Source organism: Schistocerca cancellata, chromosome 10 (assembly GCF_023864275.1).
Source record: "Schistocerca cancellata isolate TAMUIC-IGC-003103 chromosome 10, iqSchCanc2.1, whole genome shotgun sequence".
Lineage (NCBI taxonomy): Eukaryota > Metazoa > Arthropoda > Insecta > Orthoptera > Acrididae > Schistocerca > Schistocerca cancellata.
Window position 1 is genome coordinate 55950526 of NC_064635.1, and position 21299 is coordinate 55971824.

Consider the following 21299-nt stretch of genomic DNA (forward strand, 5'->3'; position numbering starts at 1 on the left):
CATTCCGTTCAACTGCTCTTCCAAGTCCTTTACTGTCTCTGACAGAATTACAATGTCATCGGTGAACCTCAAAGTTTTTATTTCTTATCCATGGATTTTAATACCTACTCCGAATTTTTCTTTTGTTTCCTTCATTGCTTGCTCAATATACAGATTGAATAACATCGGGCAGAGGTTACAACCCTGTCTCACTCCATTCCCAACCACTGCTTTCCTTTCATGCCCCTCGACTCTTATAATTGCCATCTGATTTCTGTACAAATTGTAAATAGCCTTTCGTTCCCTGTATTTTACCCATGACACCTTCAGAATTTGAAAGAGAGTACTCCAGTCAACGTTGTCAAAAGATTTCTCTAAGTCTACAAATGCTAGAAACGTAGATTTGCCTTTCCTTAATCTAGCTTCTAAGATAAGTCGTAGGATGAGTATTGCCTCACGTGTTCCAATGTGTCTATGGAATCCAAACTGATCTTCCCCGAGGTCAGCTTCTACTAGTTTTTGCATTCGTCTGTAAAGAATTCGCGTTTGTGACTTATTAAACTGATAGTTCGATAATTTTCACATCTGTCCACACCTGCTTTCTTTGGGATTGGAATTGTTATATTCTTCTTGAAGTCTGAGGGTATCTCGCCTGTCTCATACATCTAGCTCACCAGATGGTAGAGTTTTGTCAGGACTGGCTCTCCCAAGGCCGTCAGTAGTTCTAATGGAATGTTGTCTACTCCCGTGGCCTTGTTTCGACTCAGGTCTTTCAGTGCTCTGTCAAAATCTTCACGCAGTATCGTATCTCCCATTTCATCTTCATCTACATCCTCTTCCATTTCCATAATATTGTCCTCACGTACATCGCCCTTGTATCGACCCTCTATATACTCCTTCGACCTTTCTGCTTTCCCTTCTTTGCTTAGAACTGGGTTTCCATATGAGCTCTTGATATTCATGCAAGTGGTTCTCTTTTCTCCAAAGATCTCTGTAATTTTACTTTAGGCAGTATCTATCTTACCCCTAGTGAGATAACCTCCAAATCCTTACATTTGTCCTATAACCATCCCTGCTTAGCCATTTTGCACTTCCTGTCGATCTCATTTTTGAGACGTTTGTATTCCTTTTTGCCTGCTTCACTTACTGCATTTTTATATTTCCTCCTTTCATCGATTAAATTCAATATTTCTTCAGTTAGCCAAGGGTTTCTACTAGCCCTCATCTTTTTACCTATTTGATCCTCTGCTGCCTTCACTATTTCATCCCTCAAAGCTACCCATTCTTCTTCCACTGTCTTTTTTTCTCCCGTTCCTGTCAATTGTTCCCCATATTGTCTCCCTGTTGCTCTGTACAACCTCTAGTTTAATCAGTTTATCCAGGTTCCATCTCCATAAATTCCCATCTTTTTGCAGTTTCTTCAGTTTTAATCTACAGTTCATAACCAATAGATTGTGGTCAGAGTCCACATCTGCCCCTGGAAATGTCTTACAATTTAAAACCTGGTTCCTAAATCTCTGTCTTACCATTATATAATCTACGTGATACTTTCTAGTATCTTCAGACTTCTTCCATGTATACAACCTTATTTTATGATTCGTGAACCAAGTGTTAGCTATGATTAAGTTGTGCTCTGTGCAAAATTCTACCAGGCGGCTTCCTCTTTCATTTCTTACCCCCAATCCACATTCACCTACTACGTTTCCTTCTCTCCCTTTTCCTACTACTGAATTCCAGTCACCGATGACCATTAAATTTTCGTCTCCCTTCACTATCTGAATAATTTCTTTTATTTCATCATGCATTTCTTCCATTTCTTCGTCATCTACAGAGCTAGTTGGCATATAAACTTGTACTACTGTAGTAGCGTGGGCTTCATGTCTATCTTGGCCACAATAATGCGTTCACTATGCTGTTTGTAGTAGCTTACCCGCATTCTTATTTTTTTATTCATTATTAAACCTACTCGTGCATTACCCCTATTTGACTTTGTATTTATAACCCTGTATTCGCCTGACCAAAAGTCTTGTTCCTCTTGCCACCGAACTTCACTAATTCCCACTATATCTAACTTTAACCTATCCATTTCCCTTTTTAAATTATCTAACCTGCCTGCCCGATTAAGGGATCTGGCATTCCACGCTCCAATCCGTAGAACGCCAGTTTTCTTTCTCCTGATAACGACGTCCTCCTGAGCAGTCCCCGCCCGGAGATCCGAATGGGGGACTATTTTACCTCCGGAATATATTTACCCAAGAGGACACCATCATCATTAGCCATACAGTAAAGCTGCATGCCCTCGGGGTAAATTACGGCTGTAGTTTCCCCTTGGTTTCAACTGTTCGCAGTACCAGCACAGCAAGGCCGTTTTGGTTGGTGTTACAGGGCCAGTTCAGTCAATCGTCCCGACTATTGCCCTTGCAACTACAGAGAAGGCCGCTGCCCCTCTTCAGGAACCACACGTTTGTCTGGCCTCTCAACAGATACCCCGCCGTTGTGGTTGCACCTACGGCTATCTGTGTCGCTGAGGCACGCAAGCCTCCCCACCAACGGCACGGTCCACGGCTCAAGGGGGGGGGGGGGGGGGAATCGGTGTGTACAGGAAGGTAATACGGGACGCCGTGCTGGATCCCAACGGCATCGTATCACTAGCAGTCGAGATGACAGGCATCTTATCCGCTTGGCTGTAATGGATTGTGCAGCCACGTCTCGATCCCTGAGTCAACAGATGGGGACGTTTGCAAGACAACAAACATCTGCACGAACCGTTTGACGTTTGCAGCAGCATGGACTATCAGCTCGGAGACCATGCGTCACAAACAGGAGCGCCTGCGATGGTGTATTCAACGACGAACCTGGGTGCATGAATGGCAAAACTTGATTTTTTTCGGATAAATCCAGGTTCTGTTTACAGCATCATGATGGTCGCATCCGTGTTTGGCGACATCGCGGTGAACGCACATTGGAAGCGTTTATTCGTCATCGCCATACTGGTGTATCACCCGGCGTCATGGTATGGGGTGCCACTGGTTACACGTCTCGGTCACCTCTTCTTCGCATTGACGGCACTTTGAAGAGTGGACGTTACATTTCAAATGTGTTACGACCCGTGGCTCTACCTTCATTCGATCTCAGCGAAACCCTACATTTCAGCAGGATAATGCACGACCGCATGTTGCAAGTATTGTAACTGCCTTCTGGATACAGAAAATGTTTGACTGTTGCCCTGGCGAGGTAGTCCCTGCAGTCACGCTATCCTCTGTGCCCTCGGTGGCTCAGATGGATAGAGCGTCTGCCATGTAAGCAGGAGATCCAGGGTTCGAGTCCCGGTTGGGGCACACATTTTCACCCATCCCCGTTGATATAGATCAACACCCGTCAGCAGCCGAAGGTATTAATGTAATTCTAATTTCATATAGTCATGTATGTTGGATCGGCAGCCACGAAGATCACAAGATAGGTTCTTCTGTAATTTCAAAACTATTGTATGAAGATGAAGTGAAGATACCTGTTGGAAGTAATTACAGCAGTACATGTTACGCCTTACAGAAAATGCGTTATTGTGATATGGGCCTACAGTCTGTACTGCAGATGGTCACACGGTCACCAAAATCAATCTGTAAAATAAAGGATTTCTCTCTTTACGATCGGTGCTGCCATTTATCGAAAACATAACCCACTAAGTCACAGCGCGGACGAAAGTGTGTGTTGAGTGATCATTGCAGACTGTCATTAAAGAGGACTGTAAACGAAAAATAAGGGGACTACAGCTGCAAACGTCTCTACAGAAATGCTTTGTGGACCAACGGAAGGAAGCCATTTGGTCGGATGAACCTTGTTTCACATTACATCCAACCTCTGGCCGAGTTTGCACTCCAGCAGTGAAACGTGGCGGAGGTTGGGTGATGTTTTAGGCTGCTCATGCCACTGGGAAGGAAAATATAAGCACCATAAATACGAAGAAACAAACCATGGGTAACAGAAGAAACACTTCACTTGATCGATGAGAGAAGGAAGTACAAAAATGTTCAGACAGAGTCAGGAATACAGAAATAAAAGTCGCTGGGGAATAAAATACACAGATAAAAAAAGTTTTGCATCACCTCGATTCCGAGAGTTCCGGAACCAGTACAGAAAATTGGAATAGAGATCAACATAAACATCATTTCCGCCCTTTTTACTGCTCATGAAAACCACACATTGCATGTTGTACCACCATACAGCGAGACCTTCAGAGGTGGTGGTCCACATTGCTGTACACACCGGTACCTTTAATACCCAGTAGCACGTACTCTTGCATTGATTCATGCCTGTATTCGTAGTAGCACACTATCCACAAGTTCATCGAGGCACTGTTGGTCCAGATTGTCCCACTCCTCAATGGCGATTCGGCGTAGATCCCTCAGAGTTGTTGGTGGGTCACGTCGTCAATAAACAGCCCTTTCCAAACTATCTCAGGCATCCAGGCATCCATTTATCTCAGGCATGTTCGATAGGGTTCATGTCTAGAGAGCATGCTGGCCACTCTAGTCGGGCGATGTCGTTATCCTGAAGGAACTCATTCACAAGATGTGCACGATGGGGCACGAATTGCCATCCATGAAGACGAATACCTGCCGATATGGTTGCACTATCGGTCGGAAGATGGCATTCGCGTATCGTACAGCCGTTACGCCGCCTTCCATGACCACCAGCGGCGTACGTCGGCCCCACATAATGCTGTACTCGCTGGACAGTGTGTCCAAAGCGTTCAGCCTGACCGGGTTGCCTCCAAACACGTCTCCGACGATTGTCTGGTTCAAGGCATATGCGACACTCATCGATGAATAGAACGTGATGCCAATCCTGAACGATCCATACGGCATGTTGTTGGGCCCATCTGCACCGCGCTGCATGGTGTCGTTGTTGCAAAGATGACCTCTCCATGGACATCGGGAGTAAAATTGCGCATTATGCAGCCTATTGAGCACAGTTTGGGTCATAACACGACGTCCTGTGGCTGCACTAAAAGCGTTATTCAACGTGGTGGCGTTGCTGTCAGGGTTCCTCAAAGCCATCATCCGTAGGTAGTGGTCATCCACTGCAGTAGTAGCCTTTGGGTGGCCTGAGCGAGGCATGGCATCGGCAGTTCCTGTCTCTCTGTATCTCCTCCACGTCCGAAGAACATCACTTTGGTTCACTCCGAGACGCTTGTACACTTCCCTTGCTGAGAGCCCTTCCTGGCTCAAAGTAACAATGCGGACGCGATCGAACCGCGGTATTGACCGTCTAGACATGGTTGAACTACAGACAATAGGAGCAGTCGTTATCCTGGAGAAATTCATTCACAAAATGTGCACAATGGTGACGCGAATTGTCGTCCATGAAGCGAATGCCTCGCCAATATGCTGCCGATATGCCTCGAAATACGTCTCCGTCTTCTTGGTGGAATGACTGGAACTGATCGGCTGTCGGACCCCCTTCGTCTCATACGCGCTGCTCGTGTGTGGTTGTTTACATCTTTGGGCGGGTTTAGAGACATCTCTGAAAAGACTGTGTTTGGGACACAATATCCTCAGTGAGCATCTATCTTCAGATGTTTTGGGAATCGGTTTGATGCAAAACTTTTTTTGATGTGTATGAATAAGAATCCCAGGATAGCTAAGACGAAATGGCTGCACGAAAATTGTGAAGAAATAGAAAAAGAAATGATTGTCGGAAGGAATGACTCAGCATGTAGGAACGTCAAAACAACATTCGATGAAATTAAAAGCAATGGTGGTGACATTAAGAGTGCCACGCGAATTCCACTGTTAAATGCAGAGCAGAGAGTGGGTAGATGGAAATATTACATAGAAGGCCCCTAAGAGGGGGAAAATACATCTGAATAAGGAGAGATATGGGATGTAGTATTAGAATCAGAATTTGAAAGAGCTTTGGAGGACTTAAGCTCAAATTAGGCAGAAGGTATAGATAACAGTTGTATAGATGGAAGAATCCTGGAGATACTATAAAGTATCAGACAGATTATATAATGGTAAGACAGAGATTTAGGAACCAGGTTTTAAATTGTAAGACATTTCCAGGGGCAGATGTGGACTCTGACCACAATCTATTGGTTATGAACTGTAAATTAAAACTGAAGAAACTGCAAAAAGGTGGGAATTTAAGGAGATGGGACCTGGATAAACTGACTAAACCAGAGATTGTACAGAGTTTCAGGGAGAGCATAAGGGAACAATTGACAGGAAAGGGGGAAAGAAATACAGTAGAAGAAGAATGGGTAGCTCTGAGGGATGAAGTAGTGAAGGCAGCAGAGGATCAAATAGGTAAAAAGACGAGGGCTAGTAGAAATCCTTGGGTAACAGAAGAAATATTGAATTTAATTGATGAAAGGAGAAAATATAAAATGAAGTAGGCAAAAAGGAATACAAACGTCTCAAAAATGAGATCGATAGCAAGTGCAAAATGGCTAAGCAGGGATGGCTAGAGGACAAATTTAAGGATGTAGAGGCTTATCTCACTAGGGATAAGATAGATACTGCCTACAGGAAAATTAAAGAGACCTTTGGAGAAAAGAGAACCACTTGCATGAATATCAAGAGCTCAGAGGGAAACCCAGTTTTAAGCAAAGAAGGCAAAGCAAAAAGGTGGAAGGAGTATATAGAGGGTCTATACAAGGGCGATGTACGTGAGGACAATATTATGGAAATGGAAGAGGATGTAGATGAAGACGAAATGGGAGATACGATACTGCGTGAAGATTTTGACAGAGCACTGAAAGACCTGAGTCGAAACAAGTCCCCGGGAGTAGACAACATTCCATTGGAACTACTGATGGCCTTGGGAGAGCCAGTCATGACAAAACTCTACCATCTGGTGAGCAAGATGTATGAGACAGACGAAATACCCTCAGACTTCAAGAAGAATATAATAATTCCAATCCCAAAGAAAGCAGGTGTGGACAGATGTGAAAATTATCGAACTGTCAGTTTATTACAAAATGCAAAATACTAACGCGAATTCTTTACAGACGAATGGAAAAACTGGTAGAAGCGGACCTCGGGGAAGATCAGTTTGGATTCCGTAGAAATATTGGAACACGTGAGGTAATACTGACCTTATCACTTACCTTAGAAGAAAGATTAAGGAAAGACAAACCTACGTTTATAGCATTTGTAGACATAGGGATAGCTTTTGACAATGTTGACTGGAATACTCTCTTTCAGATTCTAAAGGTGGCAGGGGTAAAATACAGGGAGCGAAAGGCTATTTCCTATTTGAGCAGAAACCAGATGGCAGTTATAAGAGTCGAGGGGCATGAAAGGGAAGCAGCGGTTGGGAAGGGAGTGAAACAGGGTTGTAGCCTCTCCCCAATGTTATTCAATCTGTATACTGAGCAAGCAGTAAAGGAAACAAAAGAAAAATTTGGAGTAGGTATTAAAATCCATGGAGAAGAAATAAAAACTTTGAGGTTCACCGATGACATTGTAATTCTGTCAGAGACAGCAAAGGACATGGAAGAGCAGTTGAACGGAATGGATGGTGTCTTGAAGGGAGGATATAAGATGAACATCAACAAAAGCAAAACGAGGATAATGGAATGTAGTCGAATTAAGTCGGGTGATGCTGAGGGTATTAGAGTAGGAAATGAAACACTTAAAGTAGTAAAGGAGTTTTGCTATTTGGGGAGCAAAATAACTGATGATGGTCGAAGTAGAGAAGATATAAAATGTAGTCTGGCAATGGCAAGGAAAGCGTTTCTGAAGAAGAGAAATTTGTTAACATCGAGTGTAGATTTAAGTGTCAGGAAGTCATTTCTGAAAGTATTTGTATGGAGTGTAGCCATGTATGGAAGTGAAACATGGACGGTAAATAGTTTGGACAAGAAGAGAATAGAAGCTTTTGAAATGTGGTGCTACAGAAGAATGCTGAAGATTAGATGGGTAGATCACATAACTAATGAGGAAGTATTGAATAGGATTGGGGAGAAGAGAAGTTTGTGGCACAACTTGACCAGAAGAAGGGATCGGTTGGTAGGACATGTTCTGAGGCATCAAGGGATCACCAGTTTAGTATTGGAAGGCAGCGTGGAGGGTAAAAATCGTAGGGGGAGACCAAGAGATGAATACACTAAGCAGATTCAGAAGGATGTAGGTTGCAGTAGGTACTGGGAGATGAAGAAGCTTGCACAGGATAGAGTAGCATGGAGAGCTGCATCAAACCAGTCTCAGGACTGAAAACCACAACAACAAGACAGGGATGTAGTCTTTCGCGCCTACTGTTCAACCTGTACATCGAAGAAGCAATGATCGGAGTAAAAGAAACGTTCGGGAGTGGAATTAAAATTCAAGGTGAAAGGACATCGATGATACGATTCGCTGATGACATTGCTGTCTTGAGTGAAAGTGAAGAAGAATTACATTATCTGCTGAACGGAATGAACAGTCTAAGTAGTACAGAATATGGACTGAGAGTAAATCGAAGAAAGACGAAAGTAATGAGAAGTAGCAGAAATGAGAACAGCGAGAAACTTAACATCAGGATTCACGGTCATGAAATAGATGAAGTTAAGGAATTGTGCTACCTAGACAGCAAAATAACGAGTGACGGACGGAGCAAGGAGAACATCAAAAGCAGGCTAGCACTGGGAAAGACGGCATCCCCGGCGAAGAGAAGCATTCTATGGTGGTGAAACATGGACTGTGGGAAAACCGGAACAGAAGAGAATCGAAATATTTGAGATGTGGTGCTACAGACGAATGTTGAAAATTAGTTGAACTGATAAGGTGAGGAATGAGGAGGTTCTCCGCAGAATCGGAGAGGAAAGGAACATGTGGAAAGCAGTGATAAGGAGAAGGGACAGGATGATAGGACATCTGCTAAGACATGAGGGAATGACTTCCATGGTACTAGAGGGAGCTGTAGAGGGCAAAAACTATAGAGGAAGACAGAGATTAGAATACATCCGGCAAATAACTGGGGACGTAGGTTGCAAGTGCTACTCTGAGGTGAAGAGGTTGTCACAGGAGAGGAATTCGTGGCGGACCGCATCAAACCAGTCAGAAGACGGATGACTCAGAAAAGAAAAATTGTGATACTCTGAGGGCCCACGATAACTCTGCAAAGTCGAATTGCTGAAGAGGTTTAGTTGAGCATGTTGGCTGTCCGGGTCTATCTACATCTACATCTACATCCATACTCCGCAAGCCACCTGGCGGTCTGTGGCGGAGGGTACCTTGAGTACCTCTATCGATTCTCCCTTCTATTCCAGTCTCGAATTGTTCGTGGAAAGAAGGACTGTCGGTATGCCTCTGAGTGGGCTCTAATCTCTCTGATTTTATCCTCATGGTCTCTTCGGGAGATATACGTAGGAGGGAGCAATATACTGCTTGACTCCTCGGTGAAGGTATGTTCTCGAAACGTTAACAAAAGCCCGTACCGAGCTACTGAGCGTCTCTCCTGTAGAGTCTTCCACTGGAGTCTATCTATCATCTCTGTAACGCTTTCGCGATTACTAAATGATCCTGTAAAGAAGCGTGCTGCTCTCCGTTGGATCTTCTCTATCTCTTCTACCAATCCTATCTGGTACGGATCCCACACTGGTGAGCAGTATTCAAGCAGTGGGCGAACAAGCGTACTGTAACCTACTTCCTTTGTTTTCGGATTGCATTTCCTTAGGATTCTTCCAATGAATCTGTGTGGCATCTGCATTACCGACGATTAATTTTATATGGTCATTCCATTTTAAATCACTCCTAATGCGTACTCCCAGATAATTTATGGAATTAACTGCTTCCAGTTGCTGACCTGCTATTTTGTAGCTAAATGATAAGGTATCTTTCTTTCTATGTATTCGCAGCACATTACACTCGTCTACATTGAGATTCAATTGCCACTCCCTGCACCACACGTCAATTCGCTGCAGATCCTCCTGCATGTAGTATAAGGTAAACGCAGCCTCGCGCATATGTACTATTGTTATATCAAGTCCCATGTAAATGTTTTTAAGAAATTCTCTTGATAATAATCTTTCTTATAAAAAGTAACTTTTGACAATCCGTCATTTCAATTTAAAGAATTTACTAATTTCTCCAATCCATGGTCATCCCGATTATTGGAAAGAAAAATCAGTTGTTTATTTTTATACATGACAAATCTATCGGCCAGCATTGCACTGGGCTGTGCCAGAAAAATAGGAGCAGATGTATACGCGTTATCCAGCGACTTCATTGAGGTAAGAATTTTCAATTTATGCAGTATGACCTTTCAGGGCCATGACGCAGCATTACTGACGTCCAAATTTACCAGTTTAGATTCACAGTCAGTTAATTATTGAAAGGTTATATATGAGTCACATTTTTAATTAGGAGGTTAGTCACATTTTATTATTGGTAGGTTACGGAATTTATCTGTTGGTAGGTTACGCTAAATGTGAATGCTATAATATATATTTTTTTATCTATGGGGAGGTTACAAAATATGAGATACAATGTGAAAACAAAATGTGTATTAAATCCTGTACCACTTACGTTTTGTCTGTCTGTATGTGTAGACGCTCGTTATTACAGTTCATTGCAGTTTATAATTTAAAATGTTGTTGTTGTTGTGGTCTTCAGTCCTGAGACTGGTTTGATGCAGCTCTCCATGCTAGTCTATCCTGTGCAAGCTTCTTCATCTCCCAGTACCTACTGCAACCTACATCCTTCTGAATCTGCTTAGTGTATTTCCTTGCCATTGCCAGTCTACATTTTATATCCTCTCTACTTCGACCATCATCAGTTATTTTGCTCCCCAAATAGCAAAACTCCTTTACCACTTTAAGTGTCTCATTTCCTAATCTAATACCCTCAACATCACCCGACTTAAGTTGACTACATTCCATTATCCTTGTTTTGCTTTTGTTGATGTTCATCTTATATCCTCCCTTCAAGACACCATCCATTCCGTTCAACTGCTCTTCCAAGTCCTTTGCTGTCTCTGACAGAATTACAATGTCATCGGCGAACCTCAAAGTTTTTATTTCTTCTCCATGGATTTTAATACCTACTCCGAATTTTTCTTTTGTTTCCTTTACTGCTTGCTCAATATACAGATTGAATAACATCGGAGAGAGGCTACAACCCTGTCTTACTCCCTTCCCAACCACTGCTTCCCTTTCATGTCCCTCGGCTCTTATAACTGCCATCTGGTTTCTGTACAAATTGTAAATAGCCTTTCGCTCCCTGTATTTTACCCCTGCCACCTTTAGAATTTGAAAGAGAGTATTCCAGTCAACATTGTCAAAAGCTTTCTCTAAGTCTACAAATGCTAGAAACGTAGGTTTGCCTTTCCTTAATCTAGCTTCTAAGATAAGCCGTAGGGTCAGTATTGCCTCACGTGTTCCAGTATTTCTACGGAATTTAAAATATGTAATGTGAATAGGTTCCCTGTGAAACATCTCAATATATCAAGAAGTATGACATAAAAAAAGCAATGGATATTTGCCTATTTCTGAGGAATTGTAATTATTAGCACAAAGGCTGGTTTATGTAGCATTGTCAGCCACGATAAAGGGTGGAAAAATGTTTAAAGTAAGTTTCTCTTTAGCTTATTAAAAATTAATTACAAACTGAATGCAGTTATTTGAAGATTTTAAACATGGCTGAAACAGCATCTGTTGAAATTCTTCATGGTAAATGATGACAGCCAAAACAGTTTCAGGATAAAGATTTATTAAAATTCTTGACCACGGTTTCGGTATATCTAAATTTACCTCCATCAGAAGCAAAATACACTAAAATCATATCCTGCAATGGAGATTCATAAAACAATTGTGCCAAAGGCGTCGTCAGTAGTTAAAACATCATCTCCATTTATACAACATGATTATGGACAGAGGGTCGATGTGAACACAGCATAGCATCAGTACTTCGCCTATGAACTGAGTTTTATGAATCTTCATTGCAGGATGTGATTTTAGTGTATTTTACTTCTGATGAAGGTATATTTAGATATACCGAAACCGGGGTCAAGAATTTTAATAAATCTTTATCCTGCAACTGTTTTGGCTGTCATCATTTACTGTGAATCAGTTATTTGACTTGTTATTTATCAATCACCAGTCAATTTCCCATGTCCTATGTTCATAAATGTTTAATTGTAATTTTAGTACAAATGTTCACAGAAATCATATACGGTTATACAGCACAAAGGAACTTGAAAGAAGCAGTCGTAATCAGAAAACTACTATTCGTCACAGAATGGTAATTCGCTGCACTTTATTTCCAAACGTGGGTCCCTTCGGTAATCTTGTTGAAATCCAAGCTCAGAAGCTATCCGGCGAAAGTTTGACTTCAATCCCCGTTTTTGTTTCCCAGAAAAGTGTATCAGAATTATTGATCGCTTCTTTCAAGTATCCGACAGGCTCCCAGGTAGATGCCATTTTCCTTGACTTCCGGAAGGCATTAGATACAGCTCCGCGATGTCGCCTGATGAAGAAAGTAAGAGCCTACGGAATATAAGACCAGCTGTGTGGCTGGATTGAAGAGTTTTTAGCAAACAGAACATAGCATGTTGTTTGCAATGGAGAGACGTCTACAGACATTAAAGTAACCTCTGGCGTGCCACAGGGGAGTGTTGTGGGACCATTGCTTTTCACAATATATATAAATGACCTAGTAGATAATGTCGGAAGTTCCAAGCGGCTTTTCGCGGATGATGCTGTAGTATACAGAGAAGTTGCAGCATTAGAAAATTGCAGCGAAATGCAGGAAGATCTGCAGCGGATAGGCACTTGGTGCAGGGAGTGGCAACTGACCCTTAACACAGACAAATGTAATGTATTGCGAATACGTAGAAAGAAGGATCCTTTATTGTATGATTATATGATAGCGGAACAAACACTGGTAGCAGTTACTTCCGTAAAATATCTGGGAGTGTGCGTGCGGAACGATTTGAAGTGGAATGATCATATGAAATTAATTGTTGGTAAGGCGGGTACCAGGTTGAGATTCATTGGGAGAGTCCTTAGAAAATGTAGTCCATCAACAAAGGAGGTGGCTTACAAAACACTCGTTCGACCTATACTCGAGTATTGCTCATCAGTGTGGGATCCGTGCCAGGTCGGGTTGACAGAGGAGGTAGAGAAGATCCAAAGAAGAGCGGCGCGTTTCGTCACAGGGTTATTTGGTAAGCGTGATAGCGTTACGGAGATGTTTAGCAAACTCAAGTGGCAGACTCTGCAAGCAAGGCGCTCTGCATGGCGGTGTAGCTTGCTGTCCAGGTTTCGAGAGGGTGCTTTTCTGGATGAAATATCGAATATATTGCTTCCCCCTACTTATGCGTCTCGAGGAGATCACAATTGTAAAATTAGAGAAATTCGAGCGCGCACGGAGGCTTTCCGGCAGTCGTTCTTCCCGCGAACCGTACGCGACTGGAACAGGAAAGGGAGGTAATGACAGTGGCACATAAAGTGCCCTCCGCCACACACTGTTGGGTGGCTTGCGGAGTATAAATGTAGATGTAGATGTCATTGCACGGAACAAGGTGCGCTTATGTCGAAATCCGGCGTATTCGCACGAGGCTAAATAAACGACATCCCCTTAAACATCAGGTACCATAGTTAACAGCAAAATACTCTCTCCATTTTCCCCCCATTCAAAATATTTACAATAATATAATCTGTTAGTTTCGAGATGTGCGGTTCTAGGCGCGTCAGTCTGGAAAAGCGCGACCGCTACGTTCGCAGGTTCGAATCCTGCCTCGGGCATCGATGTGTCTGATGTCCTTAGGTTGGTTAGGTTTAAGTAATTCTAAGTTCTAGGGGACGGATGACCTCAGATGTTAAGTCCTATAGTGCTCAGAGCCATTTAAATCATTTGACAGGCTAGACGTAATTTCTGAATAGTGGAACCATTTTTATGTGCACTGTAGGCTGTCACAGTTGCTTTGTGCACATAAACTTAACTACATTGTGTAGTAAGTCGCTGGCCACTTATGTCCTGTGCCGAGCTAGTACAAGGTAAAAGATAAAACACTTTTCGTGGCATCGTTATACCGCCAATTACGATGCTGTTCCATTACTTACCGTTACGTCGCTGAAATGCGTGTCCTTATATTTGGAAACTACTGTTCGTACTTAACACTAAATGGTTTTCAAATACAGAACAACGGTATTCCTTTAATTGGCGTTGCTGTAAGTAATGCAACAGCAGCTGTGACTCGCAGAGTGTATCGGTGTTAAAAAGTGTGTTTTTATCTTGTATTAGCCCGTAGATTTTTAATATTGCTGTAATTTCAAAAAGGACAGCTACGTAGTACACGAAGTAACAAAGTCAATTTGTACACAATAAAATTATAACAGACTACAGTCGACGTAAAAATGGTTCTAGCATTCAGTACTAAGTACGGATTATAATACACTACTGGCCATTAAAATTGCTACACAACGAAGATGACGTGCTACAGGCGCGAAATTTAACCGACGAGAAGAAGATGCTGTGATATGCAAATGATTAGCTTTTAAGAGCATTTACACAAGGTTGGCGCCGGTGGCGACACCTACAACGTGCTGACATGAGGAAAGTTTCCAACAGATTTCTCGTACACAAACAGCGGTTGACCGGCATTGCCTGGTGATACGTTGTTCTGATGCCTCGTGTAAGGAGAAAAAATGCGTGCCATAAAGGTCGGATTGTAGCCTATCGCAATTGCGGTTTATCGTATCGCGACATTGCTGCTCGCGGTTGATAGAGATCCAATGACTGTTAGCAGAATATGGAATCGGTGGGTTCAGGAGGGTAATACGAAACGCCGTGCTGGATCCTAACGGCCTCGTATCACTAGCAGTCGAGATGACAGGCATCTTATCTGCATGGCTGTAATGGATCGTGCAGCCACGTCTTGATCCCTGAGTCAACAGATGGGGACGTTTCCAAGACAACAACCATCTGCACGAACAGTTCGACGACGTTTGCAGCAGCATGGACCGTCAGCTCGGAGACCATGTCTGCGGTTACCATTGACGCTGCATCACAGATAGGAGCGCCTGCGATGGTGTACTCGACGACGAACCTGTGTGGACGAATGGCAAAACGTCAGTTTTTCGGACGAATCCAGGTTCTGTTTACAGCATCATGATGGTCGCATCCGTGTTTGGTGACATCGCAGTGAATGCACATTGGAAGCGTGTAATCGTCATCGCCGTACTGGCGTATCACCCGGCGTGATGGTATGGGGTGCATGGTTACACGTCTCAGTCAGTCATGTTCCCATTGACGACATTTCGAACAGTGGACGTTACATTTCAGATGTGTTACGACCCGTGGCTCTACCCTTTATTCGATCCCTGCGAAACACATTTCAGCAGGATAATGCACGACCGCATGTTGCAGGTCATGTAAGGGCGTTTGTGGATACAGAAAATGTTCGACTGCTGCCCTGGCCAGCACATACTCCAGACCTCTCACCAATTGAAAATGTCTGGTCAATGGTGGCCCAGCAACTGGCTCGTCACAATACGCCAGTCACTACTCTTGATGAACTGTGGTATCGTGTTGAAGCTGAATGGGCAGCTTACCTGTACACGCTATCCAAGCTCTGTCCGACTGAATGCCCAGGCGTGTCAAGGCCGTTATTACAGCCAGAGGTGGTTGTTCTGGGTACTGATTTCTCAGGAGCTATGCACCCAAATTGCGTGAAAACGTAATCACATGTCAGTTCTAGTATAATATATTTGTCCAATGAATACCCGTTCATCATCTGCATTTCTTCTTGGTGTAGCAATATTAATGACCAGTTGTGTATATACAGATATAATGTACTTACTAAAGTGATATGTAGATATGTAATTGAAATTACATAGGAATATGGTGTACTTATTCACATATGGAGGTGAGCCTATAACGTCAATTACATGCAAATAAGCACTGACGAGCCAAAACATGATGACCACTGACGTTGGATGTCGCGTGGTGACGTTGCGGCCACGTGACGCGGTAACAAATGTGGATAAGCGAAGCGGACACGGACGGAGGATCACCCTGGCGAAGATGTGGGCTCTAAATGGGGAAATCGACTGAGGTAAGGGACTTTGGCAAAGGGCAGATTAATATTACACAGAGCCCGTTAACGAGTATCACGAAAACGGCGAAGTTGGCCGACAGTTCACGTCTACTGTCGTGAGCAACCATGGAAAGAGGTACGAGGGACGTTTGGAAAGTCCGTGCGACAATAAAAACTACTCACGTGTTTGGGGTAAATCTCTTTTATTTTTTGACACAGTCTCCTTTTAGACTTATATCCTACGTCCAACGCTGTTGATCCCTTCCGAATAATAGGAACTGACCAAGTCTGCAAAATAGCTATTAGTTGCTGCAGTCACCTCCTCGTTTGAATAAAATCTTTTTTCCGCCAGTCATTTCTTCAAATTGGGGAACAAACAGTAGTCCGAGGGAGCCACGTCTGGAGAACAGGGGGAATGTGAAACGAGTTAGAATCCTATTTCCAATAATTTTGCGACCACAACTGCTGGGTGTGTGCTGGTGCATTGTCGTGATGGAAAAGGACTTCTTTGCGGGCCAATCGCCGGCGTTTTTCTTGCAGCTCGGTTTTCAAACGGTCTAATAACGATGAATAATATGGACCTGTAATAGTTTTACCCTTTTCGAGATAGTCGATGAGGATTATCCCTTGCGAATCCCAAAAGACAGCCGCCCTAACCTTTCCGGCCGAAGGAATGGCTTTCGCCTATTTTGGTGCAATTCTCCCTTGCTAACCCGTTGTTTAGATTGTTGCTTGGTCTCATGAGTATAGTACTGTATGCATGTTTCATCCACAGTGACGAAACGACGCTTTAAGTGCTGCGGATTCTTCCTGAACAGCTGCAAACCATCCTTGCAATACTTCACATGATTCCGTTTTTGGTCAAGCGTGAGCAGTCGTGGAACCCATCTTGCGGATAACTTTCTCATGTCCAAATGTTTGTGCAAAATATTATGTACCCGTTCATTCGAGATGCCCACAGCACTAGAAATCTCACGCACCTTAACTCTTTTGTCGTCCATCATCATATCATGGATTTTATCAATGATTTCTGCAGTCGTAACCTCCACAGGGCGTCCAGAACGTTCAGCATCACTTGTACCCATATAGCCACTACGAAAATTTTGAAACCACTTGTAAACTGTCCTAATCTAAGGTGCAGAGTCACCATAATGTTTATCAAGCTTCTCTCCTACATCTACATTTATACTCCGCAAGCCACCCAACGGTGTTTGGCGGAGGGCACTTTACGTGCCACTGTCATTACCTTCCTTTCCTGTTCCAGTCGCGTATGGTTCGCGGGAAGAACGACTGTCTGAAAGCCTCTGTGCGCGCTCTAATCTCTCTAATTTTACATTTGTGATCTCCTCGGGAGGTATAAGTAGGGGGAAGCAATATATTCGATACCTCATCCAGAAACGCACCCTCTCGAAACCTGGCGAGCAAGCTACACCGCGATGCAGAGCGCCTCTCTTGCAGAGTCTGCCACTTGAGTTTGTTAAACATCTCCGTAACGCTATCACGGTTACCAAATAACCCTGTGACGAAACGCGCCGCTCTTCTTTGGATCTTCTCTATCTCCTCCGTCAACCCGATCTGGTACGGATCCCACACTGATGAGCAATACTCAAGTATAGGTCGAACGAGTGTTTTGTAAGCCACATCCTTTGTTGATGGACCACATTTTCTAAGGACTCTCCCAATGAATCTCAACCTGGTACCCGCCTTACCAACAATTAATTTTATATGATCATTCCACTTCAAATCGTTCCGCACGCATACTCCCAGATATTTTACAGAAGTAACTGCTACCAGTGTTTGTTCCGCTATCATATAATCATACAATAAAGGATCCTTCTTTCTATGTATTCGCAATACATTACATTTGTCTATGTTAAGGGTCATTTGCCACTCCCTGCACCAAGTGCCTATCCGCTGCAGATCTTCCTGCCTTTCGCTACAATTTTCTAATGCTGCAACTTCTCTGTATACTACAGCATCATCCGCGAAAAGCCGCATGGAACTTCCGACACTATCTACTAGGTCATTTATATATATTGTGAAAAGCAATGGTCCCATAACACTCCCCTGTGGCACGCCAGAGGTTACTTTAATGTCTGTAGACGTCTCTCCGTTGATAACAACATGCTGTGTTCTGTTTGCTAAAAACTCTTCAATCCAGCCACACAGCTGGTCTGATATTCCGTAGGCTCTTACTTTGTTTATCAGGCGACAGTGCGGAACTGTATCGAACGCCTTCCGGAAGTCAAGAAAAATAGCATCTACCTGGGAGCCTGTATCTAATATTTTCTGGGTCTCATGAACAAATAAAGCGAGTTGGGTCTCACACGATCGCTGTTTCCGGAATCCATGTTGATTCCTACATAGTAGATTCCGAGTTTCCAAAAACGACATGATACTCGAGCAAAACACATGTTCTAAAATTCTACAACAGATCGACGTCAGAGATATAGGTCTATAGTTTTGCGCATCTGCTCGACGACCCTTCTTGAAGACTGGGACTACCTGTGCTCTTTTCCAATCATTTGGAACCTTCCGTTCCTCTAGAGACTTGCGGTACACGGCTGTTAGAAGGGGGGCAAGTTCTTTCGCGTACTCTGTGTAGAATCGAATTGGTATCCCGTCAGGTCCAGTGGACTTCCCTCTGTTGAGTGATTCCAGTTGCTTTTCTATTCCTTGGACACTTATTTCGATGTCTGCCATTTTTTCGTTGGTGCGAGGATTTAGAGAAGGAACTGCAGTCTCCTGAGGCGATGCCTTTCATAAAGCAATGTTTAATCACCACACGAAATTCTTTTTCGTCCATTTTTTTGTCAATCACTAGTCTTCCTTGATTCCCGCGAATGCCAAACGCAAAGAAATAGACCAATATGGCTGAAACTTGGGTGTGTGTTCTTTCCAAAGATGCTACTAACTAAACATGACCTCGATACGCGCCAGTGGTGCCATCTCTCGGACTTTGCACGGACTTTTCAAACGCCCCTCGTAGAAGCACACAAATGGCTCGACGTCCACGGCTCTTCACAGAGCGTGGGGTTCGGAGGCTCGTGTGCTCCGTAAAGTAGGACAGATGCTAATGTGTGGCATCTCCCAGATAGCACAGTAAGCCGGTTTCAAACTTGTTTCCAGCTGTAAAGTTCAAGTATATAAGCTTGATCAAAGCTGGAATATTCAAGCCTGTTAGCTGGATTCTAGCTTGAAATAAACATCAAAGTTGGCAGAGTTCAAGCTATATTTCAAGCTTGACTTGTCAAGCTTGGCTCCAGCTGTATCTACACACGTGGAATACAGCCTGGTATTTACAGCTTGTTTTAAGCTATATAAGTATTAATCTGAATTTATTGAACCTAATTAATTACGTTACGTAATATTTAACATTTGTAACATTAACGTACCGAACTGTTTTCTAGTATAAAACAAACTTGTCAACGAACCACAACCATTAACGCGCGTCACAAAGGTAAAATGGCCGTAAACGTAACTTTACGTTACGTAATATTTAACATTTGTAACATTAACGTACCGAACTGTTTTCTAGTATAAAACAAACTTGTCAACAAACCACAACCATTAACGCGCGTCACAAAGGTAAAATGGCCGTAAACATAGCAAGGCTCAGAAAAGTAAATAAAATAAGATAAAACAGAACTGGAGACAGCCACACTCAAACCAAACTCCGCGCCGTCATGACGTCACACACGACAACACCCTTACGTCACACCGAGCGAGGTGACGCAGTGGTTAGACACTGGACTCGCATTCGGGAGGACGACGGTTCAATCCCGTCTCCGGCCATCCTGATTTAGGTTTTCCGTGATTTCCCTAAATCACTTCAGGCAAATGCCGGGATGGTTCCTTTGAAAGGGCGCGGCCGATTTCCTTCCCCATCCTTCCCTCACCCGAGCTTGCGCTCCGTCTCTAATGACCTCGTTGTCGACGGGACGTTAAACACTAATCTCCTCCCACCCTTACGTCACGGCTTATAAACGCTTGTGGCGCTTCCCGTGGACGTCTATGGAAGCTATGCTGCGCGCGCATCTGCTGTACAGCCTTCCAGGGGAATTACAGTTTATTTCAAGCTTGGGAAAATTATTTTAATTCAAGCTAAATTTTTACAGCTTGATGTAAACTGTGTAACAGGTTGATTTTTCAATCTTGAATTTTCAACTGAACCTAAACTCAATACCCACCTTGAAACAAGCTGTGTAACAGGTTGATTTTTCAATCTTGAATTTTCAACTGAACGTAAACTCAATATCCACCTTGAAATAAGCTTGAGTGCTAGCTGGGCTCTGCCGAAAGAGCACAATGTAGGGGGCACGCTTCGGAGCACACCAGTCATCGAACATTGTTGAACACGGAGCGCCGCAGCAGACCACCCCTACGTGTTCACATGCTGCCTCAGTGACGTTGTGAATTACGACTGCAGTGGGCAGGGTTCCTTCGGGGTTCGATCAATGGAAAGGTGTCGGCTCCTCGAGTGAACCACATTTATGTGCTACGCTACGTCGATGGTCGTCCCTTCAAACGCCGTCATCGAGGTGAATGGCGGCTCTAAACGTGTAGCGCTCCACGGATGCGGCCTGCCGGGAGGCGTATTATGCTGTGGGACAACACATTCCCCTCCGTTTGCAAGGGACTTGTGGTAACAATCGAAGACAAGCTGACATCTGCGAACGACCTGCATCCCTGCATCCCTGGTGGATGACATCGGAAGTTCACTGAGGCTTTTTGCAGATGATGCTGTGGTGTATCGAGAGGTTGTAACAATGGAAAATTGTACTGAAATGCAGGAGGATCTGCAGCGAATTGACGCATGGTGCAGGGAATGGCAACTGAATCTCAATGTAGACAAGTGTAATGTGCTGCGAATACACAGAAAGATAGATCCCTTATCATTTAGCTACAAAATAGCAGGTCAGCAACTGGAAGCAGTTAATACCATAAATTATCTGGGAGTACGCATTAGGAGTGATTTAAAATGGAATGATCATATAATGTTGATCGTCGGTAAAGCAGATGCCAGACTGAGATTCATTGGAAGAATTCTAAGGAAATGCAATCCGAAAACAAAGGAAGTAGGTTACAGTACGCTTGTTCGCCCACTGCTTGAATACTGCTCAGCAGTGTGGGATCCGTACCAGATAGGGTTGATAGAAGAGATAGAGAAGATCCAACGGAGAGCAGCGCGCTTCGTTACAGGATCATTTAGTAATCGCGAAAGCGTTACGGAGATGATAGATAAACTCCAGTGGAAGACTCTGCAGGAGAGACGCTCAGTAGCTCGGTACGGGCTT

The 21299-nt window shown here is 43.6% G+C and overlaps 1 long non-coding RNA gene and 1 other non-coding gene across 2 annotated transcripts in view; one reads left to right on the top strand and one right to left on the bottom strand.

Moving 5' to 3' along the window:
* LOC126106896 (uncharacterized) overlaps positions 1 to 21299 on the bottom strand; it is a 53455-nt gene that overhangs the window by 29941 nt on the left and 2215 nt on the right. The window lies entirely within an intron of this gene.
* Trnat-ugu (transfer RNA threonine (anticodon UGU)) lies at positions 3243 to 3317 on the top strand. Its single transcript has one exon. It is a non-coding gene; the product is annotated as a tRNA-Thr (tRNA).